Source organism: Bos javanicus, chromosome 9 (assembly GCF_032452875.1).
Source record: "Bos javanicus breed banteng chromosome 9, ARS-OSU_banteng_1.0, whole genome shotgun sequence".
Classification (NCBI taxonomy): domain Eukaryota; kingdom Metazoa; phylum Chordata; class Mammalia; order Artiodactyla; family Bovidae; genus Bos; species Bos javanicus.
The window spans coordinates 74,532,774-74,552,840 of record NC_083876.1 but is presented as its reverse complement, the minus strand read 5'-3'; the positions used below and the strand labels follow the sequence as shown (position 1 = coordinate 74,552,840).

The following is a 20,067-nucleotide window of genomic DNA, read 5'->3' as shown; positions in this document are numbered from 1 at the left end:
CTTTAGGCTCAGGAGCCTGCATTTAATTGATGCATTAGTTAGGCATGTGTGTGAATCACTAATTTACATTGGCATGTGCTGTAAAAAAGAATTCTAACATCTTCATCTCCTGGGGCATGAAAAATAATCATTTGAAAGGGTTTTTTTGGCTGTATTGAGTCTGCACTGTTGCATGTAGGCCACTCTCTAGCTGTGGTGCCACAGGCTTCTCACTGAGGTGGCTTCTCTTGTGGAGCACAGGCTCTAGGCTGCATGGGCTTCAGTAGTTGTGACTTGCGGACCCTAGAACATGCAGGCTTCAGTAGTCGTGGCACACAAGTTTAGTTGCTCCGTGGCATGTGGGATCTTCCCGGACCAGGGATCGAACTCATGTCCCCTGCATTGGCAGGTGGATTCTTATCCATTGAGCCACCAGGGAAGTCCCTGGGGCTATTTTTTTTTTTAACTCGTCTATTAATATGAATTGAAAATATTAAGGTTTAGAATAATTTAAGCAAGAAATATGTACCTTCTCAAAAACATAATAGTGACTGAAAGGTTGATAAAGACATGATCCTTAGATTACAAAAGAAAAACAAAACCCACAAGCAGATAATTACAGGGTTATGAGGAGTTCAGTGAAGAAAGAATTACTTCTAAGCTGTGGCCTTTCATCAGGGAGGATGTACTGGGTATAGTAATTAACTTAAACTTTTAAAATAGGTAAATGGCATATAAAGTTGAATGAAGGGAGGAGAGAAAAATAAAGGTGCAGATGTGGAAAAAAGCAAAATTTGGGTCCTATTGAGTCGTGTGAAGTTCAGCGTGAAAGAATCTAGAAGACGGATTAGGAATGAAGGCACGTTGAGGCCGTATTGTTGAGTGATCAAGCTCAGAGGTTAGTCCATGATTCTGCAGGCAATGAGAAACTGTTGATGACTCCTAAGGATAACATATCTTGATAAAGTGTGATAAATTAGATAATTCTCTATCTGTGGATCTTGAAAGCTTCATTAGCAAGGTCTGGCACAAGTGCTCAGCTGTGCATTTTGGAAGTCTACGGTCCCTTCATCAAGGAAAGCCATTCCCTAGATTGAATTTTGCTGCTTTGGGAAGGGTATCAGGGGCAAGGGGAGGAGGGAGTTTATGAGAACATACATGTAGTCAGTCAGATCAGCCAAATCTCTGGCGATCAGGAGGGGAATTGGTATTCTACCCACGTGATCCTCATTTTGAAGTAGTGTTGTAGAGTAGGGGAGGGACTTAAGAAGAACGCATGCGGTGATGTACAGACCAGCTTTGAAGTTCCTGAAGGAACCTCCTGGGCAGGCGCTGGGCTGGCACTATGGCATGGCAGTGAAAGTGGGAAGAGAATGATTTAATTCAAGATTCTATAGAGGCATGTGTCCAAGGATGCAGGTAAAACATTGACATTTAAGGTTATACTCCAAGTTTGAGTTGGGTTCATTTGTTTAAGGGCGGCAGGAATATAGTCATGAGGAGGACCAGGTTTTAGTGGGAGAACTAGACAAACCTCTGCTTTAAACACAGAGGTTTGAGCTGCAAGGGAGAGATGCAAGTAAAATGTTTAATGGACACCTAGAAGGGTGGGAATAAGGAGAAAATGAAGGTTGGGACTCTGGGCAGATTCATTCCATAAGGGGAATGGAATGGAGGCCTTGAAAATGAGGAGGGTTCTGCAAGGAAAACTGAAAGGTGGTGAGACGACACTTCAAGGACAGGAGGTGGAAAACCAGAAAGTAGGAGAAGCATAACTGAGCAGTGCTGAACCAGCCAAGGGAGAGGGATGAGCCGGTCAAGGATTCAGACACTGAAAAGAAAAGAGAGCACTTGGCGCTGTTACTGCGTAGTCACTGACCACCCCCAGAGTTGGGGCATTTCAGAGTGGGGGACGTAGCAGATTACGTGATTAATAGACTAGCAGTTGAAAAGTAAAGATAGCCAATTTAAAAGACTCTCCATAAAATACACTGGTGAAAAGAAAAAGTGTAAAATCCTTGAAATTTTTCTTATTAAAACTTTTGAATATGCACACAGCTTATTGTTTTGGGGGTGTGTGTGATTCATTGAGTTTTGTCGAATGTATAGTCATGTAACTACCTCTATTGTAATGATCCAGAAGAGTTCTCTCACCCCAGAAAATTCCCTCTTGTGGCTCGTCTGTGATCCAGCTGTCCTATCCTTAATGCCTGGCAACCACTGATCTGCTCACCATCCTAGTTTTGCCTCTTCCAGAATGTCATAAAAGTGGCATCCTACACATAGACTTCTGAGTCTGAATTTTTTTCACTTAACATAATGCATTTGAGATTCAAATGTGTTGGGGGTATCAGAAACATTGGATATTTCCGGGCTTTGGTGGTATAAATGTTGCTGCAAACACTTAGGTACAAGGTTTTCTTATTTATCTAAGGGAAATACCTGGGAGTGGAATTGCTGACTCACAGGTACCTACATGTTTATAAGAAACTGATGAACTTTTCTCCGTAGTGGCTGTGCAGTCTTGCATTCCTACAAGCAGTGTATATGAGTCTTACTTGCTCTGCATCCTTGTCAATACTTGTTACATTTAGTTTTGGTTTTTAGACATTGCACCAAGTTCTTTGAGTAAAGCAATGTACACCTCAAAGTAAATTGGTGCCCTTTGGGATACTGCATGATGTTCACTTGAACCAGGAAAACCCGTGGAGGTGCTCCCAGAGCCCAGGGTGTAATGAGGATTTATTTGGCTCAAATGTCATTGGCTTCTTTTTTTCCATAGTATTTATTTCTTGTGGAGTTTCCATGCTGAAGTTGGTGATGAACAGGAGTGTTGTCATACAGCACATCCCATGCTAGTCCAAGTTCTCCTGCTTAGGGTCTGTCTTCCAATCCCTTGAAATATGGCTTTCCAGAATTTGGAACTTTTTTTCCTCTTTTTTTTTTTTTTCAGTAAGAAACTTGGAAGTATTACTATAACTTGTTTCTTTGTTGGCAGAATTTATATTGGCCAACTCAGTATCAGTTCTCAGTTATGAAGTGTACTTGTAGAGCCTTGTCAAAAGTCTTGATAATGTCTTTGGACCTTTAATCACTGAGCATGGTCTAAGGTTCTATAAGCTAAATGTGTATGGTGTTCAGGCCTATTCTTTTCTAGAAAAACAAGTTTAAAAAATTTTTAATGATGTATAATTGATTTACAGTGTTCTAATTTCTACTGTACAGCAAAATGACTCAATTATACACATGTATACATTGTTTTTTATACTTCCCATTATGGTTTATCCCAGAATACTGAATGTCGTTCCCTGTGCCATATAGTAGACCTTGTCGTCTATCCATTCCATTCTATAGGTAATAGTTTGCATCTACTAACCCCAAACTCCCAGTTCATCCTCCCCACCCCCCCGCCCCTTTGCAGCCACAAGTCTGTACTGTCTGTGAGTCTATTTCTATTTTGCAGATAGGTTCATTTGTGGCGTATTGTAAACTCCACAACTGTTATTTGTCTCTTTTTGACTTACCTCACTTTGTGTGATCATCTCTAGTTGCTTCCATGTTGCTGCAGATGAATGTGGGTATGCAAAATGAAGCAGAAAGGAAGCTGAGTGAAATGCATTTGGTATCTATGAACTGGGCTTTGCAAGCGTATTTAGTAAAACTGTGATATTTCAGTTTAGAGTATTGAGATTTGGGATGTCTTACTTTCTACTGTGACTTTTTTAATGCTCTAAAAGTCTCCTTTTTAGAACTGGCTTTGTGGTACACAGAAATGTCTTTTACTATGGCATAGGTTTCCACGTGTACAACCTGTATCCCTGACACCATTGTTATAGTTTAGGAAAAGTTGAAATTCCGAGGTGCAATTCTAGAAGGAACCCCCTTTTTTTTAGTGTTCCTACAACCCAACACAAGGCCTGTTTGGGTGGACAGTAATGTGCATAGTAATCGGCTGTAGTGAAAACACCTGACTCCTTTTCAAGGTTTTAATCCAGGCAGGCCTCTGTTTCCCAGAAGCTCCTGACCTCTTTAGTGCGGCAGACATACCAAACAGGGCCTGGTTGCCTGCTTCCGTCATTCCTGCTGGGTTGGATTATTTTCACAGTAGATGCTCTAAGGTAGTACACCCCACGGCCCTGCTGGGTTTATTTAAATATAGCTCCGTCCTTGCCACAAGGTCATGTTGTTGAACCATTTATTGAGGTCATGTGCTGGAACATCGTTGGTTCAGATCATTGGTTCTCACTCACCTTGGGTAGTCTCAGTTGGCTATCACCTGGGGACCTTTTAAATACTCGGTACCCGTGCTGCACCCTAGACAATTATCTGAGACTCTCTAGGGGTAGCAGGCAGGTGGCAGTATTTAAAGAAAAATTCCCCAGGTGGTTCCAGTGTGCAATCAAGATTCATAACTACTTTAGATCCATTTCTACTTAATGCTCTTCCAGTTGACCTTAGGTTTAATTTGGAGGTGTTGAGTGTGTCTTATGAAAACCACCTGGAAAATTGTAACAGCTACTGCCCTCCAACTATTGAGCTTATTCTCTTATTTTAGCCCAATCATTTTCTTTCTAAGGAAAGAGAAGTAAATATGGGTATGAGTCCACTTGAATAGCCAAGTATATGTACACACATATTCTGGGACATATTTATGCACTTTATTATCTGAATATGTTCAGGTAGACACAATGTTAGGTAATTAGCTTTCTTTTTGTCTACTTTGCTCAGTTGCTACACTGCCTTCCTCTTCCTCCTCCTCAAAATAAAGTTCAGTTTCGGGTAGATAACTAAAGGGTTCTTTTTGTAGACAATTGTCCCAGAGATCTCCATGGTGACCCGTGAACTCTAATCACCAGGTGCCTGGCGGGAGACCAGCCCTTGTTTCTTCCGTCTGTAAATAACTGGCACCAGGATGACCTTAGCCTTAATGCTCTCCCCTTCCGTCTCATACCTGACCTGATGCCAGTGCCCTCTGGGCTGATCTTTCCTTCACCTCTTCTTTCTCCTCATTCCATGATATTTTACCAAAGGCTTGGTCTGGAAAGCTCTGCTCTTTTCATTTTGCAATTTTTCTCAATAGTATTATTCACATCTATGGCTTTGAACCTCACCTCACATGACTGTCTCTGATTTTGTTGTGTCAGAACCTCTAGAGACAGTTCTGAGTTGCAGTTGTGTGTGCTTGCAAGGCTCTGTGGTGCCATCCATTGTGATTGGAAGCCCTTTCCGAGAGGGCTTGCCTTTGGCAGAACTGCTGCTGCTAAGTCGCTTCAGTTGTGTCCGACTCTGTGTGACCCCATAGACGGCAGCCCACCAGGCTCCCCGTCCCTGGGATTCTCCAAGCAAGAACACTGGAGCGGGTTGCCATTTCCTTCTCCAATGCATGAAAGTGAAAAGTGAAAGTGAAGTCGCTCAGCTGTGTCTGACTCTTTGTGACCTCATGGACTGCAGCCTTACCAGGCTTCTCCGTCCATGGGATTTTCCAGGCAAGTGCACTGGAGTGGGTGCCTACTCCGTTGGCAGAACTGGTCTCCTCTTTTCTGCTCCTTGCAGCTGGTGCCTGCTAAACTGTAAAATACAAGGCCAAAACAGAAAGGACAGTAGGGGTGATGCAATGGCAATGATCCCTGTAGAAGAGGATCTTTTTTGTTGTTGTTTTTCTTCAAGATTATACTGAAACTGAGCACATGGAGAGACGTATAGTCTTACTCTCAGAATTGACTGCCTAATTATTTAGGGACGATGCTAAACTATTACTTTGTGCTGGGGCTTCCCAGGTGGCTCAGTGGTAAAGAATCTGCCTGCCAATATATGAGAGACAGGTTCGATCCCTGGGTTGAGAAGATCCCCTGGAGAAGGAAATAACTACCCACTCCAGTATTCTTGCCTGGAAAATCTCATGGAGAAAGGAGCCTGGTGGTCTGCAGTCCATGGGATTGCAAAAGAATTGGACATGATTTAGTGACTAAACAACAACAAATTACTTTATGCTAGGACTCTGGGGTCTGGCTGCCTGGGTTGCAATCTCAGCTCTACTCCCCACCCCGACAAGCTGAGAGATATTGGATAAGTTATTTGATCATTCCTCTGTTTCTTCCTTTTTAAAACAGAGAAATTGGTAACAGCTTCATAGAGTGAGGATTAAATGAGTTAATGCACGTCAAACATGTAGATCAGTGTCTGACACAGCAAAGGCATGAAGTGTTATAATCACTGTGGTCATGACTATTAAGGATTAGTACTGCATCACTGTGACACTGTGGACCCTGGCATGCTCTCCCTTAAGCAAATTTTCTAATTGTGAAGTCTCCATAATAAGAGATTCAAATATAGTGCTGATTCAGGCTTGACAGCAGCTGTGATCACAGGGCCATTGGCTTGTCCCAGGTATGGGAAGCGTCATCAAAGCACATGGGTGCTCCTCACCTGTCACAGTGTCGCACACAACCTCCCAGCAGAAGACTGTGACACACTGGCCTGTGAGACTCATGGACTGTGTTGTAATTGAGTCGGACAGCCATGCCAGCCCATCTTGGCTTATTTTTGTTTCCTTTGTATGGTATTCAAATGTGTTTTTATTAACATATTATAGTTCTAAATGTTCTTAAAGTGTGATTGCTATAGGATTATTGTACTTTACATGAAAGGTGGACTTCCATTCTTTTCAAACCACAAAGATGGACTTGCCTGGTTTGTATATCCTTAAGAAGTCACTGTCACTTCATTGAATGTCTTAGCTGGTAAAGAATCCACCTGCAATGCAGCAGACCCCAGTTTGATTCCTAGGTTGGGAAGATCCTTTGGAGAAGGGATAGCCTTACCCACTCCAGTATTCTTGGGCTTCCTTGGTAGCTCAGATGGTAAAGAATCCGCCTACAATGTGGGAGTCCTGGATTCAATCCCTGGGTTGGGAAGATCATCTAGAGAAGGGAACAACTACCCATTCTAGTATTCCAGCCTGGTGAAGTCCATGGACTGAATACTCCATTGGTTGTAAAGAGTCAGACACGACTAAGGGACTTTCGCTACGAGGAAAATAGAGGAAGCATATACAGCTTGCCTTCTGCTAACTTCCATTAGAAAGTTTGGGTTTCTTCAAAGTACAGACACGAAAGAGAAAATATCAGTAAGCTGTCTTATTTGTCAGTTTCCTATTGAATTTTATAAGAGACTTTGTTAAGTTACAGAGGCTCCATTTACAAGGCCAATTCTGGTTGTGTATGTGAGTGTGTGTCTTTGAGAAAGTGAGATATGCACACGTGCAGAGACATTTTCCCTAAGAAAACACTATCTCCTTCACCTTGCAATTTAGACTTTTATATCTTGAACTTAGTAAATCTTAAAATGTTACTTCCTTCAGGGGGTCCTGGGTTTAGATGACTTCAGATTGTGTTTATATATACAGTAGATACTGTGCTAATTGAACAAATATGCTTTTTGCCATCCTTTCTTAAAATTTGTATCATTCTTCAGTGAAAAAAATTAATATTGAAAATGACATTATTATATAATATGCTTAACACTAGAACAAACCCATTAATTTATCTTGCAACAGTGGCTTCCTACCATCTACCATCTCTGTGAAGATGCTCTTGTTGGTATATAGCAAGATGCATCCACATGCCTTGTCCAGAGACTTTGTGTTAAGCCCCAGGCTGAGAATCAGAAAGTAAAATACAAGTTGAAGAAATAGCTGTACAATAGAAAGAAAGCCGGAGAAGGCAATGGCACTGCACTCCAGTACTTTTGCCTGGAAAATCCCATGGACGGAGGAGCCTGGTGGGCTGCAGTCCATGGGGTCGATAGAGTCGGACACGACTGAGCGACTTCCCTTTCACTTTTCACTTTCATGCACTGGAGAAGGAAATGGCAACCCACTCCAGTGTTCTTGCCTGGAGAATCCCAGGGACGGGGAAGCCTGGTGGGCTGCCGTCTGTTGGGTCGCACAGAGTCGGACATGACTGAAGCGACGCAGCAGCAGCAGCAGAAAGAAAGCATGAAAATAGAGAAAAGGGAGATGGAGCTAAGGAGACCTATGAGAGGACAAATGTCGTAGTCTTCAATCCAATGAAGCCTCATGGGAAAGAACACTAGTTTGGCATTTCTAGTTGAATTTCTTGGTAGTCCAACTGTATTTGAAGTAGTCAGCTTTGAGAATGTCATCTTGTTTATTTACATTTGCCTGCTACCCTGAGCATGGAGGGGAAAAAAAAAGAGTCCCCATCATCCACCAATTTGTACAACACAAGTCTAAACCATACACATGATTAGAACCTCATGTCATTGTGAAGGTGATAAAGGAGTCATTCAAGAAGGTTTTGGAAGAGGAGGAGCATAGAATGTCAGGAGGGAAGAGAAAAGGGCTATTCTAAATCTGGCTGCTGGTTCAGAAATAGGACTCGGTGTATGGCTCTTGGACACCTGTGAAGTTGAGTTCACACTGCTCTGAGGTGTATGATGGGTTTTTCTTGTCTAAAGCACATGGTTTTCTGTTACTGATGTACCTACCTAAAAACAATTCATGGAACAATTTTCAGTGTTGCAGTTATTTTTAAAGCAAACAGCTTTGGTTATGTAAACCACCCTCTTTTGGTTTGTAAACAGAAAGCAAGGACAAAGTCTTTTTATACTGAACTGGATGCAGCCTGGCTTTGTGCTTTAGGGAGACATGGGTGCCTCTTGTTTCAGGGGTTCAGGGTGAGTCTCTTCCTCTGTGCCTGTGGAGCCAGGTAATACTATCTCCAGCAAGAAAAAAATTTGAGAGGGAGAAGAGATTTTTATTATGAGGTTGATTCCTTTCTGCACTATTGCATGTATTTGGAACAGCCTTTTTTTTTAACACAGCCAAAATTTTAGTACCTTTAACAATGGAAGAGTAGCTATTTTGCCTTATGATAAAAAGGCAAAATGGTGTGTTTGTGATATTTTAGGAAGTTTGCCAAGTCTCATTTGGCATTGTAATCCTTCCTCAGTAGCCTGTCTGAAGTGTACATGAGTTTTAAAATGAGGGCTTAGAACATGGATGTGTAAGGTAAAAGGTTTTAGAGATGAGGTTTTGGGGTGCCTTGAGTGTCCTTATCAACTCATCCATCCTTCTGAGATGTTTATTTCTATGTAAGAGCCCCCTGAAATCTTGATGGCCCTAAGTTAGGCAAGACAAAAAGAAACTGTGTTTATCAAAAAACAAACTGGGTTGCTAGTAATATCTACATGGAAGTACTTCATATCTTTTTTTTTTTTAAGTGATTATTGATGCATTGAGTTTCCCTGGTGGCTCAAATGGTAAAGAATCCACCTGCAATATAGGAGACCCGGTTTCTATCCCTGGGTCAGGAAATCCCCTGGAGCAGGAAATGGCAACCCACTCCAGTATTCTTGCTTGGAGAATCCCATGGACAGAGGAATTCTTGGCAGGCTACAGTCCACAAGGTCACAAAGAGTTGGACACGACTCAGTGACTAACACACACTTAGATGCACTAGGGACGTTTCACAACTCAGTGACTAGCACACACTTTGATGCATTACGGACATTTTTTATTTAGCACTTGCAAATTTTGAAAGCTTCTGGGCTGGCTATTTAACCCAAGTATACTTCTCTCTTACCTGTATAATTTATTTACTTTTAAAGATTTGGACCATTTTTAAAGGCTTTATTGAGTTTATTATAATATTGCTTTTTTTTTTTTTTTAATGTTTGGGTTTTTTGGCCCTGAGGCATGTGGAATCTTTGCTCCCTGACCAGAGATTGAACCTGTACCCCCTGCATTGGAAGGTGAAGTCTTAACCACTAGATCAGGGAAGTCCGTACCTGTATAATTTAGGTTTAGGCTTCTAGTTGGTTGCACACAGTTACAATGGATCTGCTAATCCTTTCACTGGGAGCCTTCAACTGAATAAAAATGACCAAACCTCAAACTTGCCCACCAGCACTTTATACTTTAGCATTTGTTAGTCCCTTCCTTCCACTAGGTTGATTTCAGAACTGTGCCAGAGAATTGTATAATTCGTCTTTGCTCAGAGTTGGCTCTAGTTAACAAATAAATCAATAACTATGTAAAGTTTAGTACCTTAAATCTTCGTGCACACTATCTTCTCATGAAAAATGTGTTTTATTTCACTATCTCTCCTTCCATATATATCTACATGCCATTCACCTCAGTTCAATCACTCAGTTGTGTCCGACTTTTTGTGACCCCATGAATTGCAGCATGCCAGCCCTCCCTGTCCATCACCAACTCCCGGAGTTCACTCAAACTCACATCCATCGAGTTGGTGATGCCATCCAACCATCTCATCCTCTGCCGTCCCCTTCTCCTTCTGCCCCCAATCCCTCCCAGCATCAGAGTCTTTTCCAATGAGTCAACTCTTCGCATGAGGTGGCCAAAGTATTGGAGTTTCAGCTTCAGCATCATTCCTTCCAAAGAACACCCAGGGCTGATCTCCTTCAGAATGGACTGGTTGGATCTCCTTGCAGTCCAGGGGACTCTCGAGCCTTCTCCAACACCACAGTTCAAAAGCATCAATTCTTTGGCGCTCAGCTTTCTTCACAGTCCAACTCTTACATCCATACATGACCACTGGAAAAACCATAGCCTTGACTAGACAGACCTTTGTTGGCAAAGTAATGTCTCTGCTTTTGAATATGCTATGTAGGTTGGTCATAACTTTCCTTCCAAGGAGTAAGTGTCTTTTAATTTCATGGCTGCAGTCACCATCTGTAGTGATTTTGGAGCCCCAAAAAACAAAGTCTGACACTGTTTCCACTGTTTCCCCATCTATTTGCCATGAACTGATGGGCCAGATGCCATGATCTTCGTTTTCTGAATGTTGAGCTTTAAACCAACTTTTTCACTCTTCTCTTTCACTTTCATCCAGAGGCTTTTTAGTTCCTCTTCACTTTCTGCCATAGTTTCCTCTGATTGAAACAGTAGGAAGGATTTCTTTAAGTTTCATATCTATACTTTATAGACCATTTAATTTTTATACAACCAGGCTGTTTTGTTCTTATAATGATAAAAAAGGATTTATTTGATGCTTTGAAGCCAACCTGTATTGGAGTCTCGGTAAAAAATCATCAATGAAAATACAGGGGGATTTATTCTGAGGTGTCCAGTTTATGAATACTATTTTCATAGAGCATTGCAATACTGGAAATGATTTGAGTAGATAGTATCCAGCCTATTCAATGAAGGTTATGATCATTGACAGGTAGACCTCTGACATGCTTTGTTTCAGCGTGGGAATAGGGTCTTCTTCTCGGGGTCACTGACTGAGATGGTTAACTTTATGTGTCACCTGACTAGGCTACAGGGCCCAGTTTGGTCAAACATTGGAGTAGGTGTTGCTGTGAAGGTATTTTGCAGATATGATTAACATTTACAGTCAAATGACTTTAAATATCTCCTCCTTTATCAAGAAGCTTACCCTCGATAATCTAGACAGTCTGATCCAATCATTGAAGGCAATCAGAGTGAAAACTGAGGTTTTCCAGAGAAGGAAGAATTTTGCCTCAAGGCTGTAACATACAGGTCATGCTTGAGTTTCAGCCTGCTGGCCTTCCCTACAGTTTTGGACTTGCCAGCCTCCACAACTGCAGCAGCTATTTTTCCTTAAAATAAATCTCTTTATATATATTTTGGAGAAGGAAATGGCAACACACTCCAGTATTCTTGCTTGGGAAATCCCATGGACAGAGAAGCCTGGTGCACTACAGTCCATAGGTTCGCAAAGAGTCGGACACGACTGAAGTGACTTAGCATATATATTTTACATATTATATTTTTCTCCAAAGACCTGGAACTGAACCCTGACTGATATGTCGACCCACAGAAAGAAAACCAAGGGTTTACCTCTAAAATTATGCAAAACACTTAAATTACTTTTTGAGAGAAAATTTTAATCTTAAGGTTAAAAGAGGATATTAAACCTTCCCAAATTGGAAAAAAAAAATCCCAATTGATGTCAGTTTTTGTGTTAGGAGAATTGGGAAGAGCAGCAGAGGGTAAGGATTGGCGGGGTAGGTTTCAGAGTCTGAAACACATTGTTCTTGAGCTGTTCTGTTCTTCACTGGCCTAAAGACATAGGACTGTCTTTCACCTTAAAATGTCCATAAAGTAATAAACTAAATTGGCTTATATTTATTGCCTTTTCACTCACAAACCTTTAGATGTCATCTCTCAAGTCACACAGCCACAGTGAAGCATCCGTAATAAATTGTGTCGTGAAAGGCAAACTTGTGCGTCTTATTCACCTTTACGCCCCCTTCCCCAGAGTTTTTCACCCAGTAGCTTTCAGTAAGTTGTGGGTGGGTGAGAGAAGAGGGAGGTCTGCGAGCTGCAGGTGCTGGAATCATAGCACAGGCCTCTGCTATCTGCACACCCACTGAGGGAGGCTTCCATTGTTTGCATTATTTAGCTTTAAGTCTGAAACCTCTGGGGGGCATCAGTTGAATGAGTAAAGCAATACGGCTGCAGAGCTGCCTACAGAGTGAAGCCCTGTGAAGTTTAAGTGTGGAAAGTCAGTGACAGCAAGGAAGAGGGTAATTTGAACCTCTCTTGGGCTCTTCTCTCTGCCTGACTGTTTTCCCTGAGAATGTAGCTTGAGTTTCCATTTTCGTCAGGTCACGGAATGGCGGGATCAGAAGGGACTCTAGAGTCTGAAACTCCAACTGTGTACCGTGCATTAGCCCAACATATCACCAGGGATCAGTGTTTGTGCAGGACTGTCCTCTATGATGAAGGCCCGGATCGTTACATTCGGTAACTTCCAGTGTCCTTGATGATGGAAGGCCCAGATCGTTACATTTGGTAACTTCCAATCACCCAACCTCAGTCTGTGTGCTTAAACTACACTGAAAGTTCGCCTTTAAATCCATTCTTTTTATTCCTCCAGAGTCCTATTTTCTCCAGAGTAAATGTACTGTTTTTCCAATGATCCTCCTATGTTACAGGCTTGAATCTTTATAAATCTTAGCTTCTTTTCTGAATAGGTTCTTATTTCTCATCCCGTTTGAAATATCGAGCTCAGACCATGTGATCTGAGGACCAAGAAATGGAGAAGGCTTGCTCCTCTGACCCAGTGCCACATGATGCGGTCAGGATGGTCACTGCCTCCTCACAGTGAAGTGTAGGAAGCTTGCTGTCCGAGGGTCTTCCTTCCTTGTGTCTGCTGAAGCTGGGGTAGGTCTTCATTTTGTACCTGTGCAGTTGTTCCTTTTTAGTACAAGAAGAGGTGTTCATATGTATCACAACTAAACCCATCTTTTTAGCTATAGTCCATTATTTCAAACCATTGATCATTTTGATCCTGATTCGAGCCATCACTCAGCTTTGTTTTTTCTGCAGATGTAAAACCCTCCGTTCTCATCTGCGTCTTTCATAAAAACATTAACCTTTTCTTCCCACTGCCTACATCTCAGCTTTTATTTGGACTGTAGGTATATCCATGCTCACTCCCATGCATAAGTCTTCCACATGCCGGGGAATGCCTGTATAAAAAAAGTGAATGAGTGATTCTTGTATTTCTGTCTTTTGCTTTCTCTCCTCCCAGCCACCGCTTGAGATCCCTCTTCTCCACTTGGACAAAGTTATTATGTGACAAGGTTTTCTTAAGTCTCACTCCTTGTTCCTTCCTACACATCCAAGCACAGCGGCCAGACTGGCCCATCTGAATCACACATTTAGTCATTACCACTCCTCAGTGATGCCCCTGTCCTTGTTTGGGAGAACAATTATATGACTTGGCACCTGCCTGCCCTCCAGTGTCATCCGCCAGAGCACCTCATCTTGCATCTTTGTTTTACCAAAACTCCTAGAAATGAGGAGCCTGTTTCTTAGTTTTCTTGTCTTTCTAATTGTGTGGTTCAAAAATTAAACATGTAATTTGCTCATAGAGCAGTGATGGATTAGGTGATTTTAAGAAACACTGCTCTGGCCATCTGTCTCATTCTTCTATTGAATCCAATGATTGATTTCTTTGCCTCATTTTGAATCTCTAAAATTGGTTATCTAAACTCATGAGACTGTCATCATTAAAGGAAAGGACCTTTCATGAGCATTTTAACTTTTGGTCAAGGAATTCAGAAGCCCATGTGATGTATATTAATAAAGTATTACCACTGAGAATAATGAACAGGAAAGCCTAAAGGTTCTCTAGCGTATGGTACTGGGTTAAAGTTTAATGTGGTGTTTTATAACATTTGCAACTTAGCTAGTGATATCTAATGTTTAGGAAAGGTTTTAAAGAAAACTTAGTATCTGTACCATACGATCAGATAAATGATCCCTCAGGGTTTTACATTTGTTTATGACAGAGCAGACAAGGGAAAGTGGACTTTGCTAGCACCATGAAATGTTCATGCAGCAAAGATTTATAGAAATGTTACAAAAGGCATGGCAGGAACCTGGTACTCCTTGATTGATGGCACATAACTACTAGGGTAGTATTCACTGTTTTTCTTGTAAGTGAAAGTTGCTCAGTCATGTTCCACTCTTTGCAACCCCATGGACTATATAGTCCGTGGAATTCTCTAGGCCAGAATAGTGGAGTGGGTAGCCTATCCCTTCTCCAGGGGATCTTCCCGACCCAGGAATCGAACCAGGGTCTCCTGCATTGCAGATGGATTCTTTACCAACTGAGCTATAAGGGAAGCCCTTTTTCTTATAAACCTGTTAACAAAAGGTGGTGAAGTGAAGCTCGCTCAGTTGTGTCTGACTTTTTGCGGCCCCATGGACTGTAGCCTACCATGCTCCTCCATCCGTGGGATTCTCCAGGCAAGAGTACTGGAGTGGGTTGCCATTTCCTTCTCCAGGAGATCTTCTTAACCCAGGGATCGAACCCTGGTCTCCCACATTGCAGGCAGATGCTTTACCATCTGAGCCACCAGGGAAGCTCAACAAAAGGTGGTAAGGAAGATCAAAGCAAACCTACTTTATTTTCCTTTCATAGAGTCAGTCTGCCTTTGTGCAGTATTTCTTTGTCCAGCTCAGCCTAATGCTGCAAGATGGCACAATGTTGTGCCTTTATGGCCACATATGCCATCGGGAAGTAGCATCATTCTAGGAAACTGTAAGGAAGCCTTTTAACTTTCAAGGAAGGGGATGGCAGAGAACCATCTGGGACCTTTTGTTCCCTAGGAGTTGTTTTGATTTCACATCCACCTATGCTGGCTTTGTCGTTTTCAAACCAGCTAAGATTTTTTAAATTACATTACAATATGTATTTCTAAAGCTCCTGCTTGCAGTAAATTGCAGCTTGCTTTGGGGAGATGCATAAAGTATTTAAAAGATTACTGAAATCTAGGAGTTTTGAAGAATTAATAGTCTCTGCAAATATAGAAATGTGGGAAAGCATTTTGGCACTTCTGGGCCCCACTGGAAAGTAACTTATATGGATATAGAACTGTAATTTACCAGTGACTGGTCATGTGATCCAGCAGTAGTGATTTTTGTTTTCAGCTACAGTCCTTGATTAGTGCAAATCAGCCCCTTTACCATTTCTATAACGTTTTTGTAAAGCTCACTAGGCTTTCAGAAAGGAAAATCCAGGTATGCTTTCTCACTGATGAAGCAGATTTTTCTTTGCAAGAGGCAATTCTTAGATTCACTCAGGAACTATCGCTGTTTTCCAGTTTTGTGGTCACAAAAGCTTGGGTAGCATAAATATGAACAGCAGCCTGAAGGGTATGTGTGGGATGCGTGTGCCTACATGTGTTTAGTCTCTTATATAACATCTCGACAACGAGGCCCAAGTCATGAGCTAACTCTCCTGCAGATCAGCAGGTTTAACTCTGTTTCGTGCTCATGGTTTGGTGCCAGCCAGGCAGCCAGGGTAGAAAGACAAACAGACATAAATTCATTGTGTACTGTGGGAGTGGGGTGAAAACAGCAGTTGCTCAAGGGCCTATTGGCCTGTTTGGTTCACAGCAATGATGAGTGAGTGGTACCATTTCCACCTACGATTTTTCAGTACATTTGGTGATTTTTCTGCTAATATTTTTTTCTCTGTACAAAGCCAGGCTAGTTGTAAAATCTACCCTTTTGCACCAGTTAGAGTCGGACACAACTGAAGTGACTTTGCAGTAGCAGTAGCAGTCTCATTTGTGCGGAGTCTTTGTTACTACATCACTTACTATTTTAACAGTTTAAACAAAGCACTTGTAAAACCTGATTGATTCTTGGAAGTCTACGTGCCCGCATTCCATGGGAACTGAATGAAGCTCCTGTATCTGTAGGCGACAAGCAAGGACAGTCGTGACATGTTGAATTGAAAATGCTAATTAGTGCTGAGAACAGTAAAGTTCAGAGTAGTATTCCTTTTAATTCTGGGAATATTAATTTAAGGTCCCACTCTCCCCCTTTTCACATTTGGTTTTATTTTGGATCAGAGTGTAAAAAGGAAAAGATTATAGCCTCAGGCTCTGCCCCTTCAGGGATTGAGCCAGGGCAGTCCTACAGTTGCATAACTTAAACCTCTGTATCTGTAAAATCCTGGGTTTGAGTATTTAGGAAACTAATCTCAAATGTATTCATGTGTCTTAAATGAGGTAACAAATGTGTACTTCATGGATAGGAAAAAATACTTTATTATAATTATTTGATCTTGAACTGTTTGCTTTCCTGTGACTGGTCACAGCTGTGACTGTGATGTGGTGGGTTTTGGAGTCAGGATCCACAGGGCAGCAGGATAAAAGCTTCTTGGCTTTAGAGCTGATGGGCCTGAGTTTAATTCTGACTCAGTGATTTAACTAGCTGTGTCACTCGAACCTCTCTGAGCCTGTTTCCTGATCTGTCAAGTGACAACTCCTCTCTCTCAGGGCTGCTGTAACTAACCAAGATAACATGGGCTTTCTTGGTGGCTCACATGGTAAAGAATCCACCTGCAATACAGAGGACCCAGGCTCGATCCCGGGCTCAGGAATATCCTCTGGAGAAGGGAATGACAACCCACTCCAGTATTCTTGCCTGAACAATCCCATTGTCAGAGGAGCCTGGTGACTTTCACTTTGTGGACTTCCCTGGTGATCCAGTGGTTAAGACTCTGCTCTCCCAATGCAGGGAGCCCAGGTTCGATCCCTGGTCAGGGAACTAGAGCCCACATGCCACAACTAAGACCCAGTGCAACTAAATAAATATTTTGAGGCTTCCCTGTTGGCTCAGATAGTGAAGAATCTGTCTGCAATGTGGGAGACCCGAGATCAACCCCTGGGTCAGGAAGATCTCCTGAAGAAGGGAACCCACTCCAGTATGCTTGCCTGGAGAATCCAGGACAGAGGAGCCTGGCAGGCTATAGTCCATGGGGTCCCAAAGAGCAACTAACACTTTGACTTTCAAGATAACATATCTAACGCACCTGGCACAGTGTCAGACAGGAAGTTAAACATGTTGCCAGCTGTTGGGTTCTTATATTCCTATACTTGAGACCACACTGCCTTATGAGTTGAGTGATGGTGGCAATCTCTGACCTCCTTCAGTAGGCTCTCATTTCCCCCCGCCCCCCCAAAAATGATTTTAAATGTAACTTGTATTCTTTTAAAAACAAAGCAAAACAAAACAGCCATTTTAGTGGTTTTCACATTTTGAGACAAATTGAAATTTTCCAGGAGACCCCTCAGGCTAGAGCAGGAACAATTCCGTCTCCCTCACTGAGGGGTATTGCAGTGAAGTTCACAGAAGAGTAAGACTTTTGATTGCCTGGGTTGAGTGTTGAAGCTGGGCTGTCCTGTGATCTCTCTTCCCCAGGACCTGCATTCTGCTGGGAACCTTGAGTGCAGCCACAGACATCAAGGAGGACTCCTTCCTGAAATCTGTATCTTGTCAGGACAACTTAAATGCTATATAGTATTTGCTTTGCTGTTGCGTTTCTCCCATAAAATGATTGAGACCATCCCTGAAAGTAATGGACTGGACACCTTCTGCAGAGGTCAAAAACCACTCTTAGTAAAAGTTTTTTGTTGTCCTTCTAGGTGGAGAAGAAGATCCCTTTTTCTTCTTTCAGTAGTACTTTATTAAACTCAGTGGTTAGCTATATTTGAGTGAGGAATATGTTCTGAATGAAATCTGTCATTTGCCCAAGACATTGATATTCATTTTCTCTTCCAAAAGGTAGTTTCAACTATACTTTGTATGTGTGTTGCTTTTGTAAGTACCGGCCTGATTCTCTAGAAGGAACTAAAATAGATTTGAAAATATTTCAGGTATGTTTATGTATGATAATTGGCCTGTGTTTATTAATCATCTGATTAATGAAGGAAGATTGAAGTAGGAAGAAGGGAATCTAAATTTTCATCATAGACTTGCTGCCAAGTAACATTTGACTTGTGCAAGGAACTTCATTTCATGGGCCTGGGCTTCCTTGAATGTAAAATGATGCTGATTCAGATGCTTTCTGAGACCCATTCAGCTCATTTTCGTCCAAATGCCTATGTCACAGGTTGACATGATTTTAAATAAACCCCATATCTGAAACTTCCTACATTTCTCTAAGCCACAAATCAAAATGCGTTAATTAAATCTCCCCGCCTTTGGAGGGAAAGATTTCTGAAGATTTATCTGTTGTTGTTTTTCTCCCAGCAGCATTTGCTAACCATTTAGTACATTTCCAGCCCTAGGCTGGGCTGCTGCTGCTGCTGCTGCTTAGTCGCTTCAGTCGTGTCCGACTCTGTGCGACCCCATAGACGGCAGCCCACCAGGCTTCCCCGTCTCTGGGATTCTCCAGGCAAGAACACTGGAGTGGGTTGCCATTTCCTTCTCCAGTGCATGAAAGTGAAAAGTGAAAGGGAAGTCACTCAGTCGTGTCCAAATCTATCGACCCCATGGACTGCAGCCTACCAGGCTCCACTGTCCATGGGATTTTCCAGGCAAAAGTACTAGAGTGGGGTGCCATTGCCTTCTCTGAGGCTGGGCACTATAAGTAAATAAATAGCAAAAGTATTCCTAGATGCAGTTGACAGTTGAAAACACCTTAAATAATCATGAAGCAAAAGTGAACTACTTATAAAAATGTATTATAAAATATAATTAAAGCAGCTGATATTTATTAAGCACTTTTTTATGCTGGCACCAGCCATCATTTAAACCTTGCCCCTAATCCTATGAGACAAATGGTGTCATAAACCCAATTTTATGGAGAAAACTGAGGTACCAAGAGGGTAGTGAATTGTCTGAAGTTACTCTGCCATGTCAAGGATTTAGATAGGATGTCTTCCTTACCTTAGTACCCCTGGGTCCCCTCTTAGATAAGTGAGTTTGTTGTTGTTTAGTTGCTAAACCATGTTTGACTCTTTTTGTGACTCTGTGGACTATAGCCTATCAAACTTCTCTGTCCATGGGTTTTCCCAGGCAAGAATACTGGAGTGGGTTGCCATTTCCTTCTCCAGGGGATCTTCTCAACCCACGGATCAAACCTGTATATCTTGAGTCTCCTGCATTGATAGGCGAATTCTTTACCACTGAGCCACCAGGGAAGTCCATAGTAAGTTTAGGGGTTGAGAAAAAAGTAAGAGAGTAGGCTGGGGGCGGGAGGATGGCTACAGACTTTCTAAGCCAACTTGAATTTGATTAAAAGGCAGAAACAAAAGATTTGGAGTTTGACATTTTTAGTATCATTTATTGTATATTTAGGTTTTCTTGCACACAGCATAAATTTTAGGCAGCCTAGAAATGGAGAGTCTCATAAAATGAGAGAGATGATTTCAGGAGAAAACAATAATCACATGATTGTGTGCTTTGGAGAAATCAGTCCAAAAAAGAGCTAAAATTGGGTCAAGTGTTGGGAATTGCTCAGCCTTGCCGGTAAGGAGTTGCCCAGAGTGGTGGGAATTGGGGGGAGTTTGCTGGATATAATCAAGGCAGCTTTTTGCCCATTGGAGGATCATAGTGTCTCATTTGTATCCCTTCAGCATGACCTGCAGAAGCAGTATTTCAGATTGTGGTCTCTGTGAGAACAGGCAGAGTTCTCCCCTGCCTGTCTTCAGTGGAGAGTCTCAGGGATATGGTCAGGCTAGTCCTCATGACAGGTACCACCAGGCCTGCACTTAAACAGACTCTGGGGTCTTAAGAGTGTCAGGGAAACTGGGATGTGTTACTGA

General features: G+C 42.1%; 1 protein-coding gene and 1 non-coding gene across 5 annotated transcripts in view; both read left to right on the top strand.

Moving 5' to 3' along the window:
* Positions 1 to 20,067, top strand: part of MAP7 (microtubule associated protein 7) — a 176,383-nt gene that overhangs the window by 4,104 nt on the left and 152,212 nt on the right. The gene's annotated exons all lie outside the window — the stretch shown is intronic.
* Positions 16,993 to 17,065, top strand: TRNAG-CCC (transfer RNA glycine (anticodon CCC)). The gene has a single exon. It is a non-coding gene; the product is annotated as a tRNA-Gly (tRNA).